A 6,000-nucleotide genomic window follows, 5' to 3' on the forward strand; every position below is an offset into this window, starting at 1 on the left:
GATGTGGCTATCACTTAGCATTTTTATTCCTTTGTCTCGCAACTCCTCCTGGGGAAGTGCGAAGGACCCAGGGCCTCCTGACACCGCTTGGGGTTTATTTCCCTGCTTTCACACAGGCCTGGTGTTAATGCCTCGGGCTTCCTTCACAGATTTGAGTGACTGTGGAGTTAATGCTGTACGCCTTGTTTCCAGAAAGTTGTCCCTCCAGATTTGCCACCATGGATGCACAATTTGTGCTCAAATTGTAATTATTCATTAGCTTGTTATGCTCACCACCCTGTTGTCATTTGCTTTAATTAGAATGGACACAGTGTCTTTTAAAGGCGGTCCCTGAAGTGAGAGGACCAGTCCAGGACCAGCCATGGAGCACTGACCTACTGTCAGTGTCAGTGGAGTGAGATGACAGTAGTTTGCCCAAGATCACACTCCCACCCTCAGATGCCTGCTTGAATTAGAGAACGCTCACTGTCTAGTGGCAAAAAAGCAAGTGTTATTGTTGGATTGCTGGTTGGATTTCGTGAACTGTAGCATCAAAGTCCCCCATTTGTATATACAGTATAGTGTTAAACAATTCCAAGCTTTCCTGCTGTATCTAGAGTCTGGTTCTTTTATTTTGACAAATCATGCAGACATACTTTGAACAAAATGCTCCTGCTCTGTGGTACAGTAGTTGTACCCAATAAAATGGGCAGGAAATGTATGTATAAGCTAGGTATAGCTAATAAAGTGAAGTGAATTTGAAGAATTCTTGCCCATAATAAAAAATTGGTCAAAAAAAGATCTAACTAGCTTCATTGGGGTGACATCATGGAACAAAAGCAGCATCCTTAGTTCAATTTTAAGCTCATTTTCATTTTTTTCCTTCCATGTAGAACGTTCACATGATTTCTGTGCTGCTTCAATGATTTGCCCCTGAGAGTGAGTGAGTGTGAATGCATGGTGTACTTAGATAACTTTGGCCATTAGAAATTTCTAGGAATACAAATACCAGTAAGTCAATCAAATAGCTTAAGCGTGTGTGTATTTACTCTGTAAATAGTCAGAATCAGAATGTCCTCACTATGGAGATTTAAAAAGGAATCTTCTTATGAGCAACAAGGTAAAGAGCATCATAAAAGCTCGTAAAATTGAAAGTAAAAAACGGTTTATGTTTATTTGTTAAAATTATGTTTAGAAATGTTTTATTCAAGACCAAGTGTAGAAAATTCTTTTACACATAATGTAAAAGAACACAAATGTGTGGTTTAGCACATTTGCCTTGACCCACTGGGTTTAAGGGAAATCCCAGATCTGCCCTTTGTTCATAGAGTTGCATATTTGCCCTGTAATTCCTCTGGGTTTTCTCCAGGTACTCTGGTTCCTTCCCCAATCTAAAGACATGTGGGACTTTTCCACATTGCTAATAGTATGAAAGTGTTTGTGAAATTGTACCTTATGGTATATTAACGCCTCATCCACCCTGCCTTATGACATGCTTCAAGACTGCTCTCTGTTCTGGCACCTAGGTGGTGGAATGAACTGCCACTTGATGTTTAAACAGCTGAGTCACTAGCAGTCTTCAAACAACATCTAAACACCTACAAAAAAATCTAAATGAATTGCTTTTTAACTATATTCCCTCCCAACTGGGTTTTTTTGGCTGATGCGATTCTTAGCCTGTGTCCTAATGACCCAGTATTAGAATGTATTAATGGAGATCTACTTTAAAGCACTTTTCGATAAGGGTGTCTGCTGAGTACCATAAATGTAAATGCAAATGCAAATCTCAGGATTGAACCAGAGACCCTGGCACTTTGACATGGCAATGAAACCTGCAGTGCCATCACGCCAACCTTATTCTGTAATAGCCACACCTAATACAATATCAAACTCCACTGTTTCCTTCACTAATTGTTTGAAAGAATCTGAAGCATGCAGTACCACTCTGACTGATTTAAACTAGTGTGGAAACAGCAGGCTGGACAGCTTAATTAATGATGGCATGTGTATGAATTTGTTCCCTTGTGGCCTAAGTGGTTTCAATGTGACCCTGTGGTGAGCCGGCTTGTCAGCTGCTTTGCACATTAGCAAATCTACTGTTGCTGTTCAAGGAAATTTTCCATCTTTCTCACACCTTCCTCTCCCTACTGCCTTGTTTCTTCACCTCGCTCAATCTCTCTATCCCCCTCTCATTCTCTCTCTTGCTCTCTTTCTTACTTATGACTGTATTCGGTAGCCTCGAGTCAAAGGCAAGAAGTGGAAGCAAACATGGACGAATGGTCACATAGGCTTTGTCTCTTACACACACACACACACACACACACACACACACACACACACACACACTCATACACTAGTGCTAATTAAAGCCTTCAGTGCAAGAGTAGAAATGTGTAATCATGACATTTAGTCAAAGGAAATTTGGGTAGATGAGGAGAAATTCTAGCACGTGAGCCAAACTAGGCCTGAGGCAGCCTGGCGGACAAAAGGACAGCAGCAGCAGCAAAGGGTTGGCAAAGGGAGCTGCCGAAAGGTCATCTTCATGAAAAGACAAACGTGTCACTGCTTTTGTTCCTGTCCCTCAGAACATATGTTTGGCCCTCCTCCATCCCTAGCTCTTATCTGGCTGAAATCTAAACCCAGTGCACACAAATACAACTTTTGACTGTGTGACTGCTTCTTGCAACAGTTGCAGGGAGCATTACCTTACCTTCTTGATCGACTGATGAAAATCGACCGAATGAAAAACACCTGTCTCTGGATTTTTCCGAACCACTCTTGCAGGCAAAGAGGCTGAAATCAAGGACGGCTCATCACCCAAATGCAATATCAGGTTTACTCGATGATGGATGCAAGTGTTAACAGCAGAGACGGTAGTTTTTTGGCCTATTTTGACCTACAGTACTTTATGAGCAACAACTGTAGAATCTGTGAATCTGTCAATTCAGGTCTCTTGAAGTTTCCATTCTGATTGTTGAGAAACTGTTCATTTCCTTTCAGAAACTCAAGCTGCGTCAACAATGCTTTAAGAAATGCCCCTGCGTGTTAATCACGCATGAATCACGTGTGAAATCTGTCCAATGAAAAGGCTTGATGTCACTAGCGGGGTGACGTCACAACCAGGAAGCTATAAACGCACATGCGGTGGAGCCGATGCTAGCTTCTGTTTGTTCAGGAAGTGCTTTGTGTGTATCTGTGTCTGCCGGAGAACTCGGGTAGTATTAGTCAGATGGTAAGTGGGAAAAAAGAATATATATATTTATTTATTTATTTATTTATATGAAGGGTGAATTTTTACCTATATGGAGTAATGGTATTACTAAAGCAAGCTCCAAACCTCTACAATACAACTACAACTGTGCCACCTACATCATCTGGAGCAGTTCAGAATCAATATTTGTCTAATAACATGACGGTGCCAATGTTAAAAACATGTATAATGGTGGTTTTCAGTGTAATCCTTTTGTAGCAGTCTGCTAAAACTGCTCATTTTCCAAAATGCGAAGACCAGTTAGAACAATACGAAAAGCATATCTTAATGAGGCAGCAATTCTTTATAGTTGTCATAAAAGGTTGAACTACTGTCACTTGTTTCATGAACCATAACATTAAACATAACTAGAAGTGAAAAAAGCGATGATGTAATTCTTTAATTAATGCAATGGAATGTTAGCAAACTGCTGCAGTATAAAAGAAATACAAGATTTTACTGTTGTATGTGCTGTTATAGGAAAATAATTTTCAGAGTGGTAAAAATAACCACTAAATCATTGATTTTTTCCCCCTATAACAGCATGTCTTGGTGTGCTTTATTTCTTACATAACTGCTGTATTATAAATTTTTGGCACATAACGTTATATTTGAGAATACACAATTTACACCATATAAAAATAATTGTGGTGTTTTAAATTTGTTTCGGAATATTACAGAAATCTCTTATTTAGTTAGTAAAATTTTGTAAAACACACCAAAACACACACACACAAAACTCAAAAAATGTATTCTTTTACATTGGACTACACAGTAAGCATGCAGCATGTTTGGCCTCTCACTTGGAAATCATAAAAACCACTTGGATGGATTTTTGTTTTCACTGAATGGATGAAGACAGGTCTATCCTGTCAGTCTGTGCTCAAATCCCATGTGCATGCTGGATGGTGACAGCAAGTGTCTGTTGTGTCTCAGGTTAGGAAGGAAACACCCAGCTGGCAGCACTGTATGCTTGAAGTGCTTTGGCCACAGTCCTGTCAATGCCACGCACTCATCGCTCTTGCTTTCTGTCAATCTTAAGCAAAAAAACAAACTCCATCTCACAGTAAGGTGACTAGACAAGAGCAGAAGGGACAGACATGTCCTTACGGTTTTTGTGCCAATTTAATCCCCTGCATGGCAATAAGGCAGTGATAAGATGGTGGTCTGTATGTTTCAGAAGAATGCAGAGCTGGACACTAGTTTAGCTTTTTAAAAGGAATTATTTTCCTTTTGTATGTTAAAAAATCATTGGAGTTGATGCATATCTAAAAGATGACCATAATGTAGACACCACCCTTAAGCTATGTATGTTGTTGTTATGCTTTGTTACACCAATAGTTTAAAACACAAAGCTGTTTGGCCTTTAAGGATTTCAGAGATTCACACAGTTGTGGATGAAGTACACAAACCCTGTAGTTGAGTTAAAGTAGAGATACACTTGGTAAAATATTACTCCAATAAAAGTGCTTCTTGTAAATTTTTAGTTAAGTAAAAGTACAAAAGTTTTTTTAAATGTAAAGTATCCAAAGTACTATAATTTATTAGGGCTAAAATGTAATGTGTTTATTATGACCAGAAATATAATACAGTGCAACCTCGATACTCGCAGGGGTTATGTTCTATGCAAGTAACAAAAAATCACGAGGTTTTGACTCACCCTTTGCGACTCAGTAACGCAATATTAAATCAATTTAAATGTGTACTGTCAAGGGGCATTAAAACATTTACATGTACTATACTGTAAACTTATAACATAAATATAATTGTGAATTACTTGTGATCTATTTACTACTTGAATGAATAATACAATAATAAAATAGTTTTTCAAAAAAAATTTTGTAGTTTATTAGTACAAACTCCGGACTTTCGAGCTACTCGCCGCTTCTCGTGAACTATCAGATTTTTCGCGAGTTACTCTTAGTCTGGTTCCAAATGAAAAGTCGCGCACTATCGAGGTTCCACTGTATATATATTAGGAGTGTAACAATACACAAAATTCACGTTTTTTAAGTCACGGTTCAGTTAAATTTCAGTACAGTTAGAGGGAAGAAATGCATAAAATGCTTGTGATTTTTTTATTAAGTTTAATATTAGTTACATTTGTGATCAGCAACAATTGTACAGTTTAATTTTTTTTATAAAATGCCTGCTTTATTAAATAATATATCAAATATTTACAATCAATAAAATACACTTTTTTATTATATTGATTAAACTGCGTAATCAATTCAATTGGCACAAGTGAAATTTAAAACAAAATAAAATAAAATAAAATAAAATAAATGGAAAAATTAAGTAGTTTCATTTGTTAGACCCCATTTGGGTAATACAGATGTGTATGTAAATAACTACATGGGGAATACATAGTTTGACTCATTATCATTATCCATTTCTATGGAAGAAGTAGAGTTTGGGCCCTTAAGAAAAAGTCCTTGGCTATGAGGTATTGTATTTTGTCCTCACATTACACATTAAAAGAAATTATTAGAGACTGGCTAGTGTTTCTCACTCTCTCTCTCCTTGTCGGCTCAAAGATGCACCAATCCTCAACGCCAAGACGCATGCTAGTAAAAAGCCAAAAACTGTTGATTTGTGATGCTTTATTTCATAAAATACATATCAAACTGTACACATAAACACTGCATTAACAAGATCAACATAACAGCCTCTTTAACATGCCAAAATGAAACCAAGATCCAACAAGTCAGTCAAAAAAACAGAGTGGTAATCCAGTCTTTCAAAAAGAAATCTTTAATTAATAAATTAAA

The sequence above is a fragment of the Silurus meridionalis genome, chromosome 25 (assembly GCF_014805685.1).
Source record: "Silurus meridionalis isolate SWU-2019-XX chromosome 25, ASM1480568v1, whole genome shotgun sequence".
NCBI classification, from domain to species: domain Eukaryota; kingdom Metazoa; phylum Chordata; class Actinopteri; order Siluriformes; family Siluridae; genus Silurus; species Silurus meridionalis.